Here is a 25712-nt window from a genome sequence, read left to right on the forward strand (position 1 = left end):
CCACTGAGTGCGGTAGTTACCGACCTTTAAGCCTCCTCGGAACCGATGTCAAACTGTACTCTAAGATATTAGCCATCAGATTGCAAAAGCATATGACGTCTTTAGTTCATCCGGACCAAACAGGCTTCATAAAAGGTCGCCTGATCAATGATAACATAAGGCGAATACTGCACGTACTAGATGCAGACAAAGAGGACACCACACCTAAGGCGATGCTATCCCTGGATGCTATGAAAGCATTTGACAGGTTGGAATGGTCGTTTCTATGGGCAGTATTAGAAAGGATGGGGTTAGGAAAAGGATTCATTGATATGATTAAAGTACTATACAAGGACCCATCGGCCAGGATTACAACAGGCACATTCATCTCCGATATCTTTCCGGTATCACGCTCAGCCAGACAGGGTTGCCCTCTTAGTCCCGGACTATTCGATCTATCATTAGAACCTTTAGCACAATTTATAAGACAATCCCAACACATAGAACCAATAGTAATCAAGGGCACACAACATAAAATTAGTTTATATGCGGACGACGTAATATTGTTCATGCAAAACCCCAACAACACATTGCCGCATATACTCAAGTTGATAGAGAACTTTGGTGATTTATCGGGATTTAAAATAAATTGGCCTAAGTCGGCTTTTCTTCCTCTTAACATCAGTGCAAAAAAAGACACAACCCTCCCAGGTGCGATACCCATGGTCAAACATTTTAGATGCTTGGGTGTGGAAATATTTCCCACCATAAGACAAACGGTGAAGCACAATTACACAAAAATACAGAACAAAATCAAAGACGACCTGGACAGGTGGGCAAAACTTAAAAACTCAGTACAGGCAAGGGTATCAATAGTTAAGATGGATGTATTACCAAGAATCAATTTCTTCAGCTCAATGCTTCCGTTACCTCCTCCAGAGGGCTACTGGAAAAGATTACAAACCTCCACATACAAATTTATTTGGAATAACAAACCACCTCGCATAAAAAGATCCACCGCACAGAGAAATAAAGCAGACGGTGGCATGGCAGTTCCAGATTTTTTACAATATTTTAAGGCCTTCACATTAAGACCATTGAAGATATGGTTTGACCCCCAGGCTTTGGTATCTTGGAGAGAATTAGAAGAAAACATAGTAGCCCCACAGAGACTGAAAGACATAGCACACACTAAACTTTCAATCAAGCATTGTGAGCGAGAATTTGGCCCAATAATTACCCATGCAATCAGAACATGGCGGGAAACACAAAAGAAATATCCTAACCCTCAAGAATGGCATAATCACACTCCCATATTCAATAACAATGCACTCTTAATGGGAAAACGCCCTATAAGATTCCCTATATGGGAAGAGCAAGGCATACACTCATTAGGGGATATTTTTAATAACCAGGGCCTCTGTAGTTATGTCGAAATATGCACAAAGTTTAACCTCACCGAGTCCACATGGCTTTTTTACATACAGTTACGACTTTGTCTGAGGTCTCACGGTGTTCCATTACTCATACCAATTGAACACCACAGATACCACAAATTTTTCTATGAAAGAGAAACATTGGGAGGTTTTGTATCAGGTTTTTATTATCAATTACTAACGTCCTCGTATGAAACCCTTCAACTAGACACTGTCTGGAGGAGGGATATACCAGACCTGGAAAATGACTTTGATTGGCAAGGAGCCTGGGCAAATGTCCGACTTACATCAAGGAACCCGGATCATCAACAAATCAATCTGAACTATATTCACAGGACATACTTGACTCCTATAAGGCTGTGCAAAATGGGGCTTAAACAAGACTCCAAATGCTCCCAATGTACAAATGGGGACGAAGGAACATTTATGCACATGTATTGGGACTGCCCACCAGTTAAGGCATTCTGGAAAGATGTGTCCCAACAATTATCAATACTCGTATCTTGGAATATACCTGTACACCCCTCGGTATTACTATTGAATGATGTTTTTGAGTTTGCAGTGAATCCACAACTAAAGAGATTGGTTTTATCGGGTATCACAGTAGCTAAAAAACTGATCGCATCACGTTGGTTTCAACCGGAAAAAATGTGCCGAAAAGTGTGGTTTCTTACATATCTCGATGTGATATATCAAGAAATATCTACAGCAAGAATTCTGGGTCTCAATGAATCCAAAATGTCAATGTGGTTAGAAGTGGTGGAGAGAATAAAAGCTAGCTTATAATGGTAGTGTCTGGTTAGGAGTGAGGGATAATGGAGGTACTATCCAAGAGGGGGTCCGGGAGGGGGGGGTTCGAGCTGGAGCATATGTGTGTAGGGTTTTAGAAAATAGGTATTAGGGGTATATTATATACTAACATTTATATAATTGTAATTTCGCTGGATATACACTGTATACGGTTAAAATGTTATTATAGACTATTTTTGTTTTATCTTGTTTCTGTACTTGCATATATTTTAACCACCTTTACTGAAAGTTTCATTATGCATTGTGTGTTGAGTACTGACTTTTAATAATTTTTGTTTTGCAATAATAAAAAAAATATAAAAGAAAAAAAGTTATTTTTGTCTGTTGACTGTGCGAAGGAGAAGTTGGGGAGGTCTCAGGGTAAAATGAAATCCCTTTATGATCGTCGCACTGAGCTTAGGCAGTTTAAGGCTGGCGATCAAGTTTTGCTTTTACAGCCGGTAGTAACGTCTCCCTTTCAGGCAAAGTTCACGGGCCCTTACACTATTGTGCGGCGGGTGTCTGACCTGAATTATGTTATTGCCAAAGGCAGGAGGGCAAATAGGGTGTGTCATGTGAACCTTTTAAAACCCTACTACTCTGGCCATGCTGAAGGGGGGATGAATGATGGGGAGAATAATGGGGAGACTGAGAAGGTTTCTCTTTGTACCACTACAGTGGACAGGTCCACCTCTCCAGTAGCCGGCCCTGAGGAAGGAGTAAACCCGGATGTGGTGTTGCAGGGGCGGTTGAAAAATTCAGAGTCATTCGGGAGGTTGGATGTGATTTTGGCAGATTTGGATGACTCGAAGCGTGTGGAGTTAATAGCTCTGATTAACCGTTTTCCTGCTTTATTTTCAGATGTACCCTCACGCACACATCTAATTGAACATGATGTGGATGTGGGAGAGGCAGCCCCAATAAAGCAGCGCTTCTATCGTGTCTCACCCGAGAAACGCAAGCATTTGGACAATGAGGTTCAGTATATGTTGGACAACCAAATTGCCGAATCATGTTCGTCAAGTTGGGCGTCGCCTTGCCTGTTGGTCGGTAAACCCGACGGAAGCTATAGACCATGTACTGACTTCCGTAAAGTGAATAACATTACCAAACCAGATGTGTTTCCTCTTCCCCGCATGGAAGACTGTGTAGATCAGGTGGGATCGGCTACTTACGTGAGTAAGTTTGACCTTTTAAAAGGTTATTGGCAAGTCCCGCTGTCTAAGCGTGGCCAGGAGGTTTGCGCTTTTATCACTCCCTCTGGGTTGTACAAATACTTGGTTATGCCGTTTGGTCTTCGAAACGCCCCCGCTACTTTCCAGCGCCTTATGAACAAAGTAGTGGCTGGTCTGGATGGGTGTGCCGTCTACCTGGATGATGTGGTGATCTACAGCGACACATGGTCTGAACACCTTCAGCGTATCCGGGCACTGTTAAAAAAATTGGTCTGGGCACGGTTGACTATTAACTTGGCCAAATGTGAATTTGCAAGAGCCACTGTCACCTATTTAGGGAAGGTGGTCGGTCAGGGCAGCGTACGCATGGTTCAGGATAAAGTTGTGGCTATTGTAAATTATCCCCCTCCAGCGACAAAAAAGGATTTGATGCGTTTTCTGGGTTTAGTGGGCTATTATCGGAGTTTTTGTCGCAACTTCTCATCCGTAGTCGAGCCGTTGACTAACTTGTTGAGGAAGGACTCCAAGTATGTCTGGTCAGGCAGATGCCAAGTGGCATTTGAAAATGTGAAGGCCCTATTGTGCTCTGAACCTGTGTTAACTGCTCCACGTTTAAATGACTCCTTTTCATTACAGGTGGATGCCTCCAACGTGGGGGCAGGGGCAGTCCTCCTGCAGGCGGATGTGCATGGGGTGGATAAATCAGTGGCCTTCTTCTCGAGGAAATGTAACACCTACCAACTTAACTACTCAGTTATCGAGAAGGAGGCGTTATCACTGATTTGGGCACTTCAACATTTTGACGTGTATCTGGGGTCAGGGGTGACTCCCCTGGTGGCGTACACGGATCATAATCCTTTGACCTTTTTAAAGTCCCTCCAAAATCCCAACCAGAGGTTGATGAGGTGGGCTTTGTTTTTACAGCCCTATTCTTTGGACATTCGTCACATTAAAGGGTCTCAGAATGTGATTGCGGACGCATTGTCCCGCATACCCTAAGTTGGTCCCATGAGGATACCTTGTTTTGCCTCTCTCTATCTGTTCCCCAATCCCTACTGTCTCCTGCTCTCTTAAATAGCTTCTTAGGGCCCTATGTTGCTGAGAGCGGAGGCAGGATGGTGAGGGGAATGGGTGAAGGGTAAAACAATGTTTATTTTTTATTTGAATATAGGGGACAAAATATTGTGTTACTTAAGTTTATGTATGGATTTAGTTTGGTTAGTCACTTGTATATAAAAATGTGATTTGTTAATAGGGAAGAACCCTTTTCTTTAGGGGGAGGGTGTGACGACCCCCACTCTACCTGCTAAATGGAGAGTCTGACTCACCAGGAAGCATGGTGGAGTGGGTGGCTCGTTAACTGTATGAGACTCACCTGTGCAGAGCAGAGCTGCCTGCACCTCAATATATGTGTCTCATTCTAATTCCCTCTCTGTCTGCTTTCTCCACTCCCAGGCACAGGTTGTACCAACACCCAAGCTGCATCCTTTGACTTTGATACTTACACCAAACACACACCACAGCATACTTACTCACTCATCCACACACTGCACTCACCACTGATTCTAATACAAAACATTCCCTTGTTCATGTGCTTGTGCTTTTGTTTGTTTAGATTAGGATTTAGATAGGTTTAAATAAATCATTTTTGTTAAATTGTTATCACGTGTGGACTCCCTATTTGTCATAAATTACCTGTTTGTGACATGTGTGTGTGTGTGTGTGTGTGTGTGTGTGCGTGTACTGTAGTTGGTTTGTTTGCAGTGCCATGTGTGTATTCCATCTCCACTATGATTTCCTTGAGGTAGACAATAAAAGCGTCCACAAACAAAAGTTTCTTTTGGGGTGGGTGACTAACTCCTGAAAAGTAATTAGTATCTTTAGTATTGAATAGATAGTATACATAAATAGTGCCACAAGAGAAAAACTCTAGCCATATTTTCAGAAAATTCGCCTACATGTACATACCCAAGTAAATGGAAGATTGCTCCACTTCTACCAGGTCCATTTTTCTTGGTATCTAGGGGCATCAATGGACATCAAGGGGTGTATATGAATGTGTCTGTTACTATGCTTTCCTTTAATTTTGTTTTATCTTTGACGGTGAATAACACCAGTCTAACTGTGACAGAGTGGGTCTGTCACTGACGCCGGGGCAGCACGCACGCACACATACACACAACATTCACTCATCATATACATTCATACATAATCAAACATGCATACATATTCATTAATCTAATCATACATGCATTTATACATATTACCATACATTCATATATCCGTTCATACATATATGTATTTATTGTGTTGTGTTGTGTTGTGTACATATATTTATTTATTACATGGCGTTTTCACATTCGCCGAAATGCTTGCTTGTGATTGGTCAATAGCCCCCCGACAGCGGTCATTATTTTTCAATAATGACCGCTGTTTTTTCAATAATGACCGCAGTGCGCAGCTGTTGGCAATCAAGCCCACATCAGTGCAGCAAATCAGACACACCTGCCGCGCACTGACAGCGGAGTGTCAGCGGAGCCAGAACAGAGGCTGCCGGCCGCTGCCCGCGATAATAATAATCACTTTATTTGGGCTGACAGAGCCACAGAACAACTGCGATTTGTCAAATGAATTAGGTATATTGTTAGTAAGTTAGCCATGTAATAAGCGGGATAATGTATAGCGCTGCACTGACAGCGGAGTGTCAGCGGAGCCAGAACAGCTGCCCGCGATAATAATAATCACTTTATTTGGGCTGACAGAGCCACAGAACAACTGCGATTTGTCAAATGAATTAGGTATATTGTTAGTAAGTTAGCCATGTAATAAGCGGGATAATGTATAGCTTTACTCGGTCATTGTCGCAAAATAATTGACCTTCACTGACGTTTAAAACACCTCGCCGAATCGGCTCGGTATTTTAAACTCCGTGTCGGTCAATTATTTTGCGACAATGACCTCGTAGCTATACATTATTCCTTACTTATTGGGTTGTGTATATGTATTTATTTATTGGGTTGTGAGGGTATTGGTGTTGGAGGTTGTTTTTAAATAATGTGTGTAGGAAACGGCAAATCAATTGATGTGTAGCACCTGTTTAGTAATGTTAATTAATTATGTGTGACACCTGTGGAGGGGGAGGAGTCCAGGTGTCATGAGGGCAGCGTGCCCAAGGTTTTGGGTTCAATGAAGGTAACTTAGGGAAGTGCCGTAAGAGTTTTGTTTGTCTGTTTATCAAATGAAGTTATTGTGGAACTCATTTGATATTCCAGGTAGTATAGTGTAATTTTTGTTATTTCGATTGTCACTTTTTGTAAACTAATGTCACCTCTGCACCGTGGATGGCCGGCAAATAAAACAACACCAAGATCATTTTTTCGACTACGCCATCATTTGTGTGAGTTTGGAGGGGAGAGGAGAAGGACCCCGTCACACTAACATTGACCAAAAGTGAAAATAATTGCCACTCAGCTCATTCAGCACCTTCTTGAGGTCAAGTGTACTAGATATCTAAGCAAATTAACAAAGGATAGATTATTTACAGGGGTTCTTGTAGTCTAGATACAGTACTGCATTTTGCCATCTGGACACATGCAATATGAAATATTAATATAGAATATCAGGCCTATAAATTACTTTATTATGGCCAAGTCATACATCTATGGATCGGCCCAAATCTCATATTTCCATTTGCAGAGTTAAATCTGGATTTAGTACCACCAGGCGCCCGGTACAGGGCAGCAAATGTGAATTAAATCTACTGTACTTTTGTATTATGTCCATAGCGCCGGCATTTATTTTAAATTTTGTATAGTTTTTTTGATATTCACAGAAAGGTAAAGAAACAATATACGTTGTAATTTATGGCAATAATAATCATTTTATTTGTATAGCACTTTTCATACAGAAGTTGCAGTTCAAAGTGCTTCACAACAGTGAAAAATACAGGCATAAGCGAGCATAAAAAAGATAAAAAAAGATAGAGAGGTAGCAAGGTAAGGTAAATCACAGTGTTTCACATCTAGCATCCCAATAGGCTCTCTGTTTACAGTTTCATTCAGTAATACAAATAACAAAAATAGAATAGACAGAGTAAATAATAACATTGAGGTTTGTAGGACCTGTGAGATATAAACATGGCTGGTGTGAGCTGGGTAGTGTAGTTTTTTATGAAATTGCGACATCCATCAGAGACCCTGGGTCTCCTCTTTCTTAGGAATACAATGATTTCATGACGGCGCCATGTCCTCGCGTCTAAATCATCTGGTTTCGAAGATATACACTTTGACTGCTGTTTTGATAGGGTTAGGGTCTTTACTCTTGGCTACATTTGAAAAAGAAACACAACATCACTTAACCTCTGAAGCCCAATGGTCCGGAACCGGTACGAGATTGATATCACGCCATAAATCCATCTCTACAGAATGTAGCCAAGAGTAAAGACCCTAACCCAGTCAAAACAGCAGTAAAAGTGCATATTTTCAGCACTACGTTTGTTTACCAATGACTTGAAGTGTTATTAGTGAACATTTTTGTTCATAAAAATCTTGCATTGCATCGGAAAGCGGAGGATTTAGGAGGAAGTAAAGCAAGCTGTCGTAAGTGTGTGTAGTCCTATGGACGGGGAGGCCCTGGGCTTTCGAACTTCATAAAACTACACTTCCCAGCTCACGCCAGCCCCTGTCAACCATCTGACTTCCAGCGTGAAGCCTTTTTTTTTTACCTTATTTTCGGGATCATATCTCACAGGTCGAACAAACCTGAATGTTATTGCCAAGAAATAAAATGAAGTTAGTTGCTTTACCTTTCTGTGAATGTCTACTGTAGCAAGAAACAGTGTTGCAATCTGATGAAAAATGGAGGGAGATATTTACATTATAAAAAAGTAACTGTACTTACAGTAGATTTCATTCATGGTTTTTGCTGACCTGTCAGGGGCGCCTGGTGGTACTAAATCTTGATTGGACTTTTCCATTGGAAAGGGGAGATTTGGCCCGATCCATAGATGTGTGACTTGGCCATAATAAGGGCATTTATAGGCCTGATATTCTATATGCTATATTCATATTTAAAATAGCATGTATCCGGATGGAAAAATTCAGTACTGTATCTACAAACCCCCCTGTAAATCATCTGCCCTTTATTAATTTGCTCATATTTTTTGTACATGTGATCTCAAAAAGGTGCTGAATGAGCAAAATGTTCACGTCTGGTCAATGTTAGCATGGTGTTATTCACCGTCAAAGATGAAAACATTTTATTAAAGAAATATATATTCTCCTTTGGTTAATTACAATTTACTCAAGCCTAGTAACAGACACAATATTTCTGAAACTGGGAATACATTCCCTGAGATCCATAGATGTCCCTAGATACCAAGAACATGCAAATCGCTGCTGTCGGGACAAAACCTCATAACTCCAAAAACCCAACTTTTCAGCAGATGAAAAAAACAAACACAATTTTGAGGGTGAATAGAGTTAGGAGGGTTAGACAGATGATCGGTTTAATGCTTTCCCATTGTTTAAACTTTGTAAAACCCACACACACATATGGAGGATGATCTACAGAGTTGATTTATATTAAAAAAAATATATTAAAAAAATGGAGTTATGAGGTTTTGTCCCGACAGCAGCGAAATGGACCTTGGAGAAGTGGAGCAATCTTCCATTTAGGTATGTTTTTTTGGGCGAATTTTCTGAAAATATGGCTAGGGCTTAAGAGGTTAAAGAAGCATCCTCTAAGCACAAGGTTGTTCAAGTTCAAGTTTCAAGTTCTTTATTAGTTGTCATACAGAAATACAGGATACTTTTGTATGAAATGCTTCTTTCTGTTTTGCTCCTGAGAGTGTGCTAGGTAAAAATAGATAATTATAAAAAGTATAATAAGTATAAAATAGAAAGTCAAGTAAACAAGTGTAAACAAGACAAACATGTTCAATATACATATGCATACAATGCAGAGTAGTTACAATACAATATAAATGGGATCAGGTAAATGGGATGAGGTAGCTTGTGGTGCAATATACAATGCAGAGTGTTTACAATACAATATAAATGGGATGAGGTGGATGTGGTAGCATGTGGTGCCACCTTGTGGTGGTAAGGGAAGGTGCAAGGCTTGGCTATGTGCAATGAGTTGCCAATAATATAATATATAAATATAAAGTGTGTTTTCTTAGGGGCGGCTACGTGGCGTAGTGGGCAAGGCGCTCGCCACGAAATGCTGGAGACTCTGGGCTCGTCAGTTCGAGCCCAGCGCTCCACATTTGCTTTCAGTTTAGCTGGTCGTCCGTACTAATACACATTGGCCGTATTAGGGGGTGGGAAACTGATGGGTGGGGATCGGGCGTTGTGGACAGCGACTCCTACAGGTCGGTTGGTGCGCCTGCGCAGTAGAATCAGGAAGTGTCGGGGGCAGCGTGAGCCTCCCACGCGTTACTCCTCGCCACTGAGAGATCGAGCTGCGCAGGTGAAAAGATGCGACTGCTGTTACCTCAAGTACCGGAGGGGACTTGTGCTATGTATGACTTAGTCCACATTGCAGCCGGCTTGTGGGAGGCAAGAAACAGCGTCCGTGACAGGGGAGGGTTGAATTGGATGATACGAAAATTGGGATGGGAGAAAATATAGAACAAATTGGAGAAAAAGTGGATAAAAAAAAAAAAATTGTTTTCTTAAGTGTGTAAAGTGGGTGCTATAGTGAGTTGTCCATTTAAAGTGGGTGTGTACGTGTGGGTGTGTGTGCTGTGAGTGTGTTTGATGGTTTGTTACATTGTGTTCTATTTCATTATGGCTGCCGCTCAGCATCATTCTGCACGCACTTCACTTCGTGCACGAGCACTGAATAAAAAATTCCACAATGTACCTTTACATCCCAACATTCGTCTGGCCACACCCCTATCCGCTTACCTTCATAAGCAGGTGTGTGGTCACCTACTCGCCTCCTTCTTCACTTTCACCACAATGAAGTGCCTTCGGTAGATCCCACACTTGATGAGGTTGTTAGTAGAAGAAAGTTGGAAAACAAAAGAACGGGAAGATACGTTGACATCATATCTTTATTTTCTCTCTCACTATTTTCGAGAAAATACAGCGATATTGTCTTCGTCACTGGAGTGTCTGGAAGATGATGATCATTCTGTCCTCCACCGGCTTTTTCGTATTAGGGGCTCGCGCCGCTGATGTACTCCCCGACTGCAGTCCTCCTTGCTGCGGCTGGATGGGGTTGCCCTCCGGTCATACAGCTGGACTGTAGGAAGCACCGACTGTTGTGAGAAATCGGGTTTGCTTCCGGGTGGGGTGAGTATTGTTTTGCTTGCGAGCTCTGGTTGTCGGTTTATGCTATGGGGGTTAGCTGACAATTTGACGAACGCCGACTCCAGACTGGGGTCCTCTGCTCGGTTTCTTAAGCAACGGACGGAAGATCTTGGTCTGACGCCCATGACGGTCAACCTAGTGGGCCGCGACCAGGACCTGGTGAACCCAGGATTCTCTGGACGAGCGGATGCTTCTCTGTCCCGTGCAGGCCCCATCTTTCACATAAAAGTGAAAGTACACCCTAACGAGGAAATGTGGGCATAGGATCTTCTTTATCAGGAGTTCCATGCTCAAAGTCGGCTGCAGCCCGAATGGGAATTGTGCTGGCTCCACTGTATGCCTGGTTAAATCACAGTTGAAAACTGTGTTTGACATTTCTTTTTCTCTTCCCTCTTAGGATGGGGAGGGACTTGGACAGCGGCCTGTCTGAAGTGTGGCTTGTTATGTCGTTGTGTACAGTTCAGGTGATAGCTGCTTAGCTGGCGTGCTAGTTTGTGGCCTACTGTGTTAGCCAGTCAGCTGTTAGCTGCGGCGCTAGCTCGCTGTGTTTACCAGGCTAGTAAACGTTAGCTTGTTGCTATCAGTCGGACGGCTGTTAGCTTAATGCTACACTGTTGAAACGATACTGCGACTATAACATGCCTTAAAACACTCTGACTACGACGCCATCTTTGACAGAGGATGTTAGTCGACCCTACACCCGGGTACCAGTGCCGGCGAGGACTTCGTCAACATGGAGAACGGCGGCTGGGTGGCGTTGCGGACATACCCTTGTCACCGGCGCAGGAGATGCTGGGTTCAACTCGGTGTCCCGTTAACCAGTGTTGCTGTTCTCTCTACCTGCGTTCTGGGTGAAGGTAGGCGTCCTCCGGACTTTAAACACTTCTTCTTTTCTTCCCTTCTAAATGTTTTGTAATAACGATGTTCCAAAACATGTGTTGCTGCAATACATTGAGGATACGACGCGTGTTGTGTGTGAATTGTCTTGTCACTGGTATAGCTTCTCTCTGTAGTAAATCGACGTTGTTTTTTACGTGTGTAAAAATGAACTGGTTGGTTGTGATGAGAACATGTGTGTTCATGTAACGTTGTACTTGTACCGTGGGTGAACTCACGACTAAGAGGGTTAATTAAACCTGTAAAGCTATGCTTCGTGACATGTGATTGAGGAATGAATCTTTTTCTCAGCCTGTGATGACAATGAACAGTATGTTCACACATTAACAGAGGTGCCTGTTCGCATTGGTCATATCAAGGGTAAAGATAGGAGGGGTGACCCCCCGGTTCCCTGGGGCTTCCCCCCCTCCTCTCAGACATGTTGGTTACAATATATTGTGTCACTGTGTTTGTGGGGATACGATGTAACCCTCAGCTTAATTGCTGGGGTTGTGCTTTCTGCTTGAGAAACTATGTTTTCCTAAAGAAAAGGTTGTTTGGTCACTTCTCATGTGTGCTTAGCAAGGCCTGTGGCCAATACATAATCAAGGACCTCTGTCTTCTCTCGTTATGAAAAACGGTGTACTTTTGCCATTTTTTGTTGTGATGAAGGGTTGTGTGTGTCGTTGTGATCTACAACTGGGTTAGGTTTGGTCCACAGAAGCACATGTGTAAGTCTGGACCGGGGCTCTTAAAGGGGCCCTCTCTGTTCTGTGTTTTTTCCTTAGTAAAACTCAGGTACCAGGTTAGCGCATGAGCTATGTGAGGCTGTTAGATGCTTCATGGGGCATGCTATGACTGTGTCATGCTCTATTTGTCATTACATCGTATCATGGGTGAGGGGTCGTAAAGGGGTAAACTGGTAATCCTTTCCTCCCCTTTTCTATTGGTCAGGGGTTAAAACCACCTGTCCTTCAAGGTTCCTGTCACGTTGCTGTTCGGCACGTTACAGGGTAAGAGGGGGGGAGGGAGTTTCCTGGTCCCACGCCCTGGAAGATTGGGCGTGTGCACCGCGGAAAGTCCCCCGCCATAGAGTACGTCACTGAGCGCGTCTCTAGTGGTAAGACTTCCGTAGGTTGTTCAGGTCCATGTTATGGATCTGTTTCAGGGAGTTGTCAGAGCTCCTCCTCACGAAGCTCCTCCTCAGAGAGAAGTGCCTTCTGTGAGTTCGGACTCTCCTTCCCAGTGAGGGAGCCTCCTCAGAGTTCAGAGCCTCCTCCTCAGATTGTCAAGGTGAGTAGAACTTCAAAAAAGGAGTTCTGCTCTATTGTGTGTGTATTCGATTCAATTCGATTATGGAGTGTGTATTGGTTCAGTGCCTCCTCCTCGGAGAGCCCTAACCCAAGTGTTACATGGCTCAATGTTGCAATATATTCTTTTCAATCTATACAGCTCGCGTGGGAAGTCTCTCTGGGGATTTCCGTCTCCTCCCTGTGGCGAGGGTGGCGGGATGTAAAAATGTAAAAAGAAATTACCCTCAGCTGCGTCACGTGGGATTCATGTCAGTCTGTGTTTCTTTATTTTTTAAATAAAAAGAGGAAGGAACATGAAGCACGACGGCTCCGTGTCGTTCTCCCAGGCGACTTGGAGGAACAATGTCTGGTGTCTTGCTAGACTATCCATTGATGTGTTTGGGTCTCGACGCATACATAGTGCTGGCTCGGGGTGTTTCTGTTAAGAATCACGCAGGGGGCTAAGTGCGCCTTGGTTGCTCGTTATTAAAACAGCGTTTTTATAGGGCAACTGGGATGGAGTTTTGTCTCTTCCGAGCGCCAGTTTACTAGGTTGTCTCGATGAATTCTCTTTCATATCTGGGGGATGTTAACGGAATAGATCAGAACATAGGTAGAGGGGTCTCACGCCCTTGAGCGCGGTACAAATGGGACTGTCTGGGTGGTGCCCTCTTTTCATGTTTTAGATCGACACGCATACCTACCCCCTCTTCTGGAGTGGGCATGTCGGCGTGGTTAGGGCACGGGACTGGTTCTGGTCGTGCTGGTCCAGGTCAGTTAACCCGTTGTCCGCCGGGGATGCAGATCTGCTGTTCTGGCACCCTGAGGGACTTGGGCTTTTTTCAGGGGAAAAAATACCGGGTCGGCCCGGGTGTCACGGGGTTAGGCGTTATGGAGACCCTTTGTTGGGTACACTTTGTACCTGGCACTATTATAAGGGGCTGGTTCTCCTTTCTTTCGCTCCTCTCTCACGCATGGCGAAGAGGGGGCTGTTGGGGTGGTCTTCTGGACCTCCTCTGGTAACCCTGTGTGCTTCCCGAGCCGCCGGGCCCGGTCTGAAGTAATGTTTCGTTGAAACCGTAGGCCTGGGATAACCCTTTTTTGGAAACTGAAACACTTGTACTGCGGTATAGCTGGTGTATACCCGCAGGTGTGTTTTGGAGTTTTTTCTTGAGGGGTTATAGGAACAACCACCGTCTGTGTACCGAGAGGGTGGTTGATTCCCTGGTGTGTTGGAGCAGAGTCAACTCCCGGGTTAACCGGTTGAGTGTGCCCCTGCACATTCATGACGTCTGCCAATCGTGTCAGCCTTCTCTGCCTCGACCCCTCTGGGTGGGTTTTTTTTGATGGAGGCTTTTGTCATGGTGCTCAACAACGCCAGCATACGCCCCTTCCGCCGGGGGGGGCTGTTTTCAGTTGACCCCTTTTTTGCGCCTGTCTCGTCCGCAGTGCTCCAAGCTCAGGTCTACAGCCTGCTGCCTGGTATCCCCGGTGCGCTGCCTGCTTCCGTTGGTTAACCTTTTTTGAGTGCTTTACGGCCATGCTGACTGCCTGTTTTGCAGGGTCAGTGTGCCAGGCAGTGTACTATTGGGGGGTAAGGGCCCGCTCTTGGAGGGGCTCTATCCGAATACGCTGGCGATGTGGGGGGCGGTGTCACTGAGTGACCGCCTGGTGGGGTCTTGATGCCTGGCGTCATTGACCTCTCCGGGCCCCCTTTTTCCAGGGGATCCAGTCCCTTCAGTGGATCTGGGTCTTCCTTTGCGCTCCGCTGCTACGGCCTTGCCACAGGGTTGAGTTTGCTCTTGACCCCGTGATTCTGGGGGCAGTAACGAGGGTTGTTCCTTCCGTTCGTTCCCTGGTGGCATGCGGGTTGTGCGTGTGCGTAGTCGTGGGGTCAAGCCACGGTCTGCTCACCCTGTGCGTTGAGTTGCTTGAGTTCCTCTTCGCACGGTCGGATCCGTCTCCCTCCCGTCCTCCAATAGGGAGGGTATCCTCCATTAGAGAGGGTCGGGGGGCTCGGTCCTCCCCGGTCTGATGGTTGTGGGGGGCCTCAGCGGGGTACATTTGTCGAGCTTTGGCTCCCGCTCAGCTCCTCTTGTGCAGAATGATGCTGAGCGGCAGCCATAAAGAAATAGAACGTAAGGTTATGTATATAACCAAGTTCTATGAATTATGGTGACGCTCAGCATCAGGACACCGCTGTGGCCCTTGATCTCGCCTTGTGGTGAAAGTTTTGGAAGGAGGGGAGTAAGTGACTACACACCTGCTTATGAAGGTAAGCGGATAGGGGTGTGGCCAGACGAATGTTGGGATGTAAAGGTACATTGTGGAATTTTTGATTCAGTGCTCGTGCACGAAGTGAAGTGCTTGCAGAATGATGCTGAGCGTCACCATAACTCATAGAACTTGGTTATATACATAACCTTACGTTCTATTTCGTTATGGATCTCGCTCAGCATCATACTGCACAAGGGTGGCTGAGCGAGAGCCATAGCCCGACAAATATACCCCGCTGAGGCCCCCCACAACCATCAGACCGGGGTGGACCGAGCCCCCCCGACCCTCCCTAATGGAGGATACCCCCCCTATTGGAGGCTTACGGGAGGGAGACGGATCCGACCGTGCGAAGAGGAACTCAAGCAACTCAACGCATAGGGTGAGCAGACCGTGGCTTGACCCCACGACTATACACACGCACAACCCGCATGCCACCAGGGAACGAACGGAAGGAACAACCTTGTTACTGCCCCCAAAATCACGGGGTCAAGAGCAAACCCAACCCCGTGGCAAGGCCGTAGCAGCGGAGCGCGAAGGAAGACTTAAGGAATGCGTTAATTATATTATCGCGCGATACTAGTATAGCGTTAACGCAGCACGTTAACGCCGTTACCGGCCCAGCTCTAATAAAAACTGTTAAAAGTTTTATATCCCGTCATCCCTACCACAGAGGATAGACGGAACTCCCCAGAGAGACTTCCCACGTGAGCCATAGATTGAAAAAACCATGGTAACCGTGAGTCAGGTGACCAACCGACTCAAGGTACGCATATATCGAGCGTAGTGGAACCGTAATTCCTACGCTCTATCCCGACATTTTGACAATAACAGACCTTACATACGGGTCTAACTCACGGAAGCCATCGTCAATAGCAACGTGCGTAGTGACGTGTGCTATGACGGGGGGAAACCCAAGACTATACGCCTGTTAATAGGTGCAGAGTCTGGGAAACCCTTCCCCCCCCCCCCCCCCTCCCTGCCAAGCCGTCTAACAGCTTGGCCCTGACTGGACTAACAAGAGAGGAAATAAACCCCCTGACCAATCAGAAGAGGGAAGGAGGGGTTTATCCGGTACCCCCTCACAAGCCCAACCCTTGCATACAACAACAACTTAGTCACATGATACCTTTAGTAGCAATGCTAACGAATAGCGCAAGCTAATACAATGCACGCTAACCACAAATAATCTGTGAACAGGGTTTATAACAAGACCAAGTCGTGTGTGTGTGTGTGAATCCTACACCCGCATCCATGTTGTAACACAGAAAAACATTGATAGAGAGAGAGAGAACGGCAAAGCCATGGTACGTTTTCATACGAGCATTACTGCAAACCCAACACAACAGTGTTGTAGCTCAATATCACTGTGTAGGCAACAGAGCACACAACTATCCTCTACCTTTATGTGGAGATTCAGGCCGAGGCAGAAAAAAACATTTTTCACCGAGTGTAGGCTGCAGGCCTTGCTTAAGCTCTTAACATGAATGTAACCCTCCTATCAACCCATACTAGCGAAGATTCACACGTTGCAACCCCATCATGTTTGGTGAATAAACACACAGTTTGTTAACAAAAAATACAGTCCCCCTTTAGAGAGGACTCTTTATTTTACGAACAAAATCATATAGTGGGGCCGGGAAGGGAAACAGAGGGGGACCACAGGGGGAAAAAGTCACTGGGTCCTAGCGACGCCTGCCACGAGCCGCTCAGGATTTGCCACCCCGTGGAGCCCCGGAGGGACGGTAAACGATCGGCGGCTGGTCTCGACGATCCCTACCGTTGCCTCCGGGCGTAGATGGGCCGGCTGTCGTGGCGGAGGCGCCCTCACTCCTCCTTGCCTTCTTCATCGAAGGTCCAGCAGTGGCGGTGGTGGCAGAGGTGACCACGGCGGAGGATGCTCGACGACGTGGCAGCCGTCTGACTCCACCGGTGACATCAGGAGGGGGAAAATGAGGTTGGAGCACGGAGCGCTCCTCCTGCATCTCTCTGCACGTCGAGGTCATCAACTGCAGGGCCGTCCCGAACAGTCCAGCATCGGAGAGGGATGCCGTCAGAAGTGGAACTCTTTTCTTCTCCGGCACACGAGCCTGCTCCAGCCAAAGGTGGCGCTGGGTCAGAGTTGCCAGGGCGCGCACTTTCCCAGTGGCTATAGCCTGCGGCTGAGTCAGATGCAGGATGGCTCCTGCCGACTGGGGGAGCTGGTCATGTTGTACATCACTCAGCTCCGTGCCGCCCGTCAATATCCCGGACATGAATCTCGCCAGCTGCGCGATGTTAGACACGGCAGCTAGAGATTGTGTTCCGGCGATAAATGACTGGTCGCTCCAATATGCCAACCGCCTCGCCGATTTCCCTTGGGGAACCGGCTTCCGTAACGGTTCCCACACCACCTCCGGACAAAGGAGCGCGGCCATCGGCCTATCAAGCCGTGGCACGCCCTCCTTCATACCGTCAACCAAACCCGCCACCCGCGTGACTGGCACGTAGGCAGGAGTAAGGCCTATGATGTGGGAGACCACCTGGCCCTGACGGACATAGGCCGCCATTGAGGGGAAAAATGGGTAGACAACGTCCACCCCTCTCACCGGGCGACGTTGCCATAGATGACCTATGAGATCATCAGGGACAGGAACAGGCAGTGGCTGCGGTAGCCGTTTGCGACTGCTGCCGCCGCCATGAGCTCGGGAAACAAAGCGCACAGTTCCCCCTGCAGACTTTCCTCCACCGAGCCCATATCCCTCACATACAGCAGGCTACTACTGGTCAAGGAGCCACACTCCGATGTGGCTGATAGCAGGACATCCCGCCGACGAGTCAGAGGTTCTTCCCCAACGTCTTCGAACGAGGCACTTAAAGGAGACATTTCACCCCCCTCCAGTGTTACCTGGACGGCCGGGAGACATGTCTCCACCGGGCCTTCAAATAAGAACCTGTCCGCCTCTATCATGTAGTCCTCTGTTTCCTCACCTGGCTCCAGCAACTCACCAAAACCGGGCCGTTCGCGTCTGCAAGCCACCCCCGCAACCAAGGGAACCGGCCGCCCAACAGCGGACGATTCCCCGGAAGCAGAGGAACCAGAGCCGGAACCAGGCCATCGCACAGGAGACGGCACTGGTGCACCGGCTCCTTGGAGAGGAAAACTACCCATCGGGCGCCTACCGGGCGTGTCTGCCGACCACGAGAGAGGTCTCAGCCCCGCTCCAAGACACACGACGGAGGCGGAAATGGAGAACCGCTGGTGAAGAGTAGCGTTGCGAGCGCGACTCTCCGAAGTAGACATTATGACTTAGTTTTTTTCGAAAAGATTCACTTTTAAAAAGAATCTTAAACTTCCATAGCAATGGGCATTCTGGTCTCTGAATAGAGGCGTGGGTTCGAATCCCACTTCTGACATGGTGTTTTCCCGGATATAATTATAACTCAGAACCTAGTGAAGCTTGTAGTGTGAGATCCCAATAATCTACATTGCAGCTGTCAGGATGGCCGAGTGGTCTAAGGCGCCAGACTCAAGGTAAAACCTTCCATAGCAATGGGGCTTCTGGTCTCTGAATGGAGGCGTGGGTTTCGAATCCCACTTCTGACATCCTGTTTTTCTGGAAATAATTATAACTCAGAACCTAGTGAAGCTTGTAGTGTGAGATCCCAATAATCTACATTCGAGCTGTCAGGATGGCCGAGTGGTCTAAGGCACCAGACTCAAGGTAAAACCTTCCATAGCAATGGGCATTCTGGTCTCTGAATAGAGGCGTGGGTTCGAATCCCACTTCTGACATGGTGTTTTCCCGGATATAATTATAACTCAGAACCTAGTGAAGCTTGTAGTGTGAGATCCCAATAATCTACATTGCAGCTGTCAGGATGGCCGAGTGGTCTAAGGCGCCAGACTCAAGGTAAAACCTTCCATAGCAATGGGGCTTCTGGTCTCTGAATGGAGGCGTGGGTTTCGAATCCCACTTCTGACATCCTGTTTTTCTGGAAATAATTATAACTCAGAACCTAGTGAAGCTTGTAGTGTGAGATCCCAATAATCTACATTCGAGCTGTCAGGATGGCTGAGTGGTCTAAGGCACCAGACTCAAGGTAAAACCTTCCATAGCAATGGGGCTTCTGGTCTCTGAAAGGAGGCGTGGGTTCGAATCCCACTTCTGACAAGGTGATTTCCTGGATATAATTATAACTCAGAACCTAGTGAAGCTTGTAGTGTGAGATCCCAATATTCTATATTGCAGCTGTCAGGATGGCCGAGTGGTCTAAGGCACCAGACTCAAGGTAAAACCTTCCATAGCAATGGGGCTTCTGGTCTCTGAATTGAGGCGTGGGTTCGAATCCCACTTCTGACATCCTGTTTTTCCGGAAATAATTATAACTCAGTACCTAGTGAAGCTTGTAGTGTGAGATCCCAATAATCTACATTCTAGCTGTCAGCATGGCCGAGTGGTCTAAGGCGCCAGACTCAAGGTAAAACCTTCCATAGCAGTGGGGCTTCTGGTCTCTGAAAGGAGGCGTAGGTTCGAATCCCAATTCTGACATACTAATTATCCTGACAAATAAGAACTTAGTGAAGCTTGTAGTGTGAGGTCCCAATGATCTCTATTGCAGCTGTCAGGATGGCCGAGTGGTCTAAGGCGCCAGACTCAAGGTAAAACCTTCCATAGCAATGGGGCTTCTGGTATCTGAATAGAGGCGTGGGTTCGAATCCCACTTCTGACATGGTGTTTTCCCGGAAATAATTATAACTCAGAACCTAGTGAAGCTTGTAGTGTGAGATACCAATAATCTATAGTGCAGCTGTCAGGATGGCCGAGTGGTCTAAGGCGCCAGACTCAAGGTAAAACCTTCCATAGCAATGGGGTTTCTGGTCTCTGAATAGAGGCGTGGGTTCGAATCCCACTTCTGACATAGTGTTTATCCTGACAAATAAGAACTTAGTGAAGCTTGTAGTGTGAGATCCCAATAATCTCTATTGCACCTGTCAGGATGGCCGAGTGGTCTAAGGCGCCAGACTCAAGGTAAAACCTTCCATAGCAATGGGGCTTCTGGTCTATGAATAGAGGTGTGGGTTCAAATCCCACTTCTGACATGGTGTTTTCCCGGAAATAATTATAACTCAGAACCTAGTGAAGCTTGTAGTGTGAGATACCAATAAACTATATTGCAGCTGTTAGGATGGCCGAGTGGTCTAAGGCGCCAGACTCAAGGTAAAACCTTCCATAGCAATGCGGCTTCTGGTCTCTGAATAGATGTGTGGGTTCGAATCCCACTTCTGACATGGTGTTTTCCCGGAAATAATTATAACTCAGAACCTAGTGAAGCTTGTAGTGTGAGATACCAATAATCTATATTGCAGCTGTCAGGATGGCTGAGTCGTCTAAGCCGCCAGACTCAAGGTAAAACCTTCCATAGCAATGGGGATTCTGATCTCAGAATAGAGGCGTGGGTTTGAATCCCTCTTCTTACATGCTATTTTCCCCGAAATAATTATAACTCAGAACTTAGTGAAGCTTGTAGTGTGAGGTCCCAATAATCTCTATTGCAGTTGTCAGGATGGCAGTGTGGTCTAACGCGCCAGACTCAAGGTAAAACCTTCCATAGCAATGGGGCTACTGGTCTCTGAATGGAGGTGTGGGTTCGAATCCCACTTCTGACATACTATTTATCCTGACAAATAAGAACTTAGTGAAGCTTGTAGTGTGAGATCCCAATTATCTCTATTGCACCTGTCAGGATGGCCGAGTGGTCTAAGGCGCCAGACTCAAGGTAAAACCTTCCATAGCAATGGGGCTTCTGGTCTATGAATAGAGGCGTGGGTTCGAATCCCACTTCTGACATGGTGTTTTCCCGGAAATAATTACAACTCAGAACCTAGTGAAGCTTGTAGTGTGAGATACCAATAATCTATAGTGCAGCTGTCAGGATGGCCGAGTTGTCTAAGGCGCCAGACTCAAGGTAAAACCTTCCATAGCAATGGGGATTCTGGTCTCAGAATAGAGGAGTGGGTTCGAATCCGACTTCTGACATGCTATTTTCCCGGAAATAATTATAACTCAGAACCTAGTGAAGCTTGTAGTGTGAGATACCAATAATCTATAATGCAGCTGTCAGGATGTCGGAGTGGTCTAAGGCGCCAGACTCAAGGTAAAACCTTCCATAGCAATGGGGATTCTGGTCTCAGAATAGAGGAGTGGGTTCGAATCCCCCTTTGACATGCTATTTTCCCGGAAATAATTATAACTCAGAAACGAGTGAAGCTTGTAGTGTGAGATCCCAATAATCTACATTGCAGCTGTCAGGATGGCCGAGTGGTCTAAGGAGCCAGACTCAAGGTAAAACCTTCCATAGCAATGGGGCTTCTGTCTCTGAATGGAGACGTGGGTTCGAATCCCACTTCTGACATCCTATTTTCCGGAAATAATTATAACTCAGAACCTAGTGAAGCTTGTAGTGTGAGATCCCAATAATCTACATTCTAGCTGTCAGGATGGCCGAGTGGTCTAAGGCGCCAGACTCAAGGTAAAACCTTCCATAGCAATGGGGCTTCTGGTCTCTGAAAGGAGGTGTGGGTTCGAATCCCACTTTTGACATACTAATTATCCTGACAAATAAGAACTTAGTGAAGCTTGTAGTGTGAGGTCCCAATAATCTCTTTTGCAGTTGCCAGGATGGCCGTGTGGTCTAAGGCGCCAGACTCAAGGTAAAACCTTCCATAGCAATGGGGCTTCTGGTCTCTGAATGGCGGCGCGGGTTCGAATCCCACTTCTGACATACTATTTATCCTGACAAATAAGAACTTAGTGAAGCTTGTAGTGTGAGATCCCAATAATCTCTATTGCACCTGTCAGGATGGCCGAGTGGTCTAAGGCGCCAGACTCAAAGTAAAAGCTTCCATAGCAATGGGGCTTCTGGTCTCTGAATAGAGGCGTGGGTTCGAATCCCACTTCTGACATGGTGTTTTCCCGGAAATAATTATAACTCAGAACCTAATGAAGCTTGTAGTGTGAGATACCAATAATCTATATTGCAGCTGTCAGGATGGCCGAGTGATCTAAGGCGCCAGACTCAAGGTAAAACCTTCCATAGCAATGGGGATTCTGGTCTCAGAATAGAGGCGTCGGTTCGAATCCCACTTCTGACATGTTATTTTCCCGGAAATAATTATAACTCAGAACCTAGTGAAGCTTGTAGTGTGAGATACCAATAATCTATATTGCAGCTGTCAGGATGGCTGAGTGGTCTAAGGCGCCAGACTCAAGGTAAAACCTTCGATAGCAATGGGGATTCTGGTCTCTGAATAGAGGCGTGGGTTCGAATCCCACTTCTGACATCCAATTTTCCCGGAAATAAGTATAACTCAGAAACGAGTGAAGCTTGTAGTGTGAGATTCCAATAATCTACATTGCAGCTGTCAGGATGGCCAAGTGGTCTAAGGCGCCAGACTCAAGGTAAAACCTTCCATAGCAATGGGGCTTCTGGTCTCTGAATGGAGGCGTGGTTTCGAATCCCACTTCTGATATACTATTTATCCTGACAAATAAGAACTTAGTGAAGCTTGTAGTGTGAGATCCCAATAATCTCTATTGCACCTGTCAGGATGGCCGAGTGGTCTAAGGCGCCAGACTCAAGGTAAAACCTTCCATAGCAATGGGGCTTCTGGTCTCTGAATAGAGGCGTGGGTTCGAATCCCACTTCTGACATGGTGTTTTGCCGGAAATAATTATAACTCAGAACCTAGTGAAGCTTGTAGTGTGAGATACCAATAATCTATATTGCAGCTGTGAGGATGGCCGAGTCTTCTAAGGCGCCAGACTCAAGGTAAAACCTTCCATAGCAATGGGGATTCTGGTCTCAGAATAGAGGTGTGGGTTCGAATCCCACTTCTGACATGCTATTTTCCCGGCAATAATTATAACTCAGAACCTAGTGAAGCTTGTAGTGTGAGATACCAATAATCTATATTGCAGCTGTCAGGATGGCCGAGTGGTCTAAGGCGCCAGACTCAAGGTAAAACCTTCCATAGCAATGGGGATTCTCGTCTCTGAATAGAGGCGTGGGTTCGAATCCCACTTCTGACATCCTATTTTCCCGGAAATAATTATAACTCAGAAACGAGTGAAGCTTGTAGTGTGAGATCCCAATAATCTACATTGCAGCTGTCAGGATGGCCGAGTGGTCTAAAGCGCCAGACTCAAGGTAAAACCTTCCATAGCAATGGGGCTTCTGGTCTCTGAAATGAGGCGTGGTTTTGAATCCCACTTCTGACATACTAATTATCCTGACAAATCAGAATTTAGTGTAGTTTATACCATGAAATCCCAATAATCTCTATTACAACTGTCATGATGGCCGAGTGGTCTAAGGCGCCAGACTCAAGGTAAAACCTTCCATACCAATGGTTCTTCTGTTCTCTGAATAGAGGCGTGGGTTTGAATCCCACTTCTGACATTCTGTTTTCCCGGAAATAATTATAACTCAAAAACGAGTGAAGCTTGTAGTGTGAGGTCCCAATAATCTCTATTGCAGTTGTCAGGATGGCCGTGTGGTCTAAGGCGCCAGACTCAAGGTAAAACCTTCCATAGCAATGGGGCTTCTGGTCTCTGAATGGAGGTGTGGGTTCGAATCCCACTTCTGACATAGTATTTATCCTGACAAATAAGAACTTAGTGAAGCTTGTAGTGTGAGATCCCAATATTCTCTATTGCACCTGTCAGGATGGCCGAGTGGTCTAAGGCGCCAGACTCAAGGTAAAACCTTCCATAGCAATGGGGCTTCTGGTCTATGAATAGAGGTGTGGGTTCGAATCCCACTTCTGACATGGTGTTTTCCCGGAAATAATTATAACTCAGAACCTAGTGAAGCTTGTAGTGTGAGATACCAATAAACTATATTGCAGCTGTTAGGATGGCCGAGTGGTCTAAGGCGCCAGACTCAAGGTAAAACCTTCCATAGCAATGCGGCTTCTGGTCTCTGAATAGAGGTGTGGGTTCGAATCCCACTTCTGACATCCTATTTTCCCGGAAATAATTATAACTCAGAAACGAGTGAAGCTTGTAGTGTGAGATCCCAATAATCTACATTGCAGCTGTCAGGATGGCCGAGTGGTCTAAAGCGCCAGACTCAAGGTAAAACCTTCCATAGCAATGGGGCTTCTGGTCTCTGAAATGAGGCGTGGTTTTGAATCCCACTTCTGACATACTAATTATCCTGACAAATCAGAATTTAGTGTAGTTTATACCATGAAATCCCAATAATCTCTATTACAACTGTCATGATGGCCGAGTGGTCTAAGGCGCCAGACTCAAGGTAAAACCTTCCATAGCAATGGTTCTTCTGTTCTCTGAATAGAGGCGTGGGTTTGAATCCCACTTCTGACATTCTGTTTTCCCGGAAATAATTATAACTCAGAAACGAGTGAAGCTTGTAGTGTGAGGTCCCAATAATCTCTATTGCAGTTGTCAGGATGGCCGTGTGGTCTAAGGCGCCAGACTCAAGGTAAAACCTTCCATAGCAATGGGGCTTCTGGTCTCTGAATGGAGGTGTGGGTTCGAATCCCACTTCTGACATAGTATTTATCCTGACAAATAAGAACTTAGTGAAGCTTGTAGTGTGAGATCCCAATATTCTCTATTGCACCTGTCAGGATGGCCGAGTGGTCTAAGGCGCCAGACTCAAGGTAAAACCTTCCATAGCAATGGGGCTTCTGGTCTATGAATAGAGGTGTGGGTTCGAATCCCACTTCTGACATGGTGTTTTCCCGGAAATAATTATAACTCAGAACCTAGTGAAGCTTGTAGTGTGAGATACCAATAAACTATATTGCAGCTGTTAGGATGGCCGAGTGGTCTAAGGCGCCAGACTCAAGGTAAAACCTTCCATAGCAATGCGGCTTCTGGTCTCTGAATAGAGGTGTGGGTTCGAATCCCACTTCTGACATGGTGTTTTCCCGGAAATAATTATAACTCAGAACCTAGTGAAGCTTGTAGTGTGAGATACCAATAATCTATATTGCAGCTGTCAGGATGGCCGAGTGGTCTAAGCCGCCAGACTCAAGGTAAAACCTTCCATAGCAATGGGGATTCTGATCTCAGAATAGAGGCGTGGGTTTGAATCCCTCTTCTTACATGCTATTTTCCCGGAAATAATTATAACTCAGAACTTAGTGAAGCTTGTAGTGTGAGGTCCCAATAATCTCTATTGCAGTTGTCAGGATGGCAGTGTGGTCTAACGCGCCAGACTCAAGGTAAAACCTTCCATAGCAATGGGGCTTCTGGTCTCTGAAATGAGGCGTGGTTTTGAATCCCACTTCTGACATACTAATTATCCTGACAAATCAGAATTTAGTGTAGTTTATACCATGAAATCCCAATAATCTCTATTACAACTGTCACGATGGCCGAGTGGTCTAAGGCGCCAGACTCAAGGTAAAACCTTCCATAGCAATGGTTCTTCTGTTCTCTGAATAGAGGCGTGGGTTTGAATCCCACTTCTGACATTCTGTTTTCCCGGAAATAATTATAACTCAGAAACGAGTGAAGCTTGTAGTGTGAGATACCAATAATCTATAATGCAGCTGTC

The sequence above is a fragment of the Notolepis coatsorum genome, assembly GCF_963971535.1.
Source record: "Notolepis coatsorum genome assembly, chromosome: 4".
In the NCBI taxonomy this organism is placed as follows: domain Eukaryota; kingdom Metazoa; phylum Chordata; class Actinopteri; order Aulopiformes; family Paralepididae; genus Notolepis; species Notolepis coatsorum.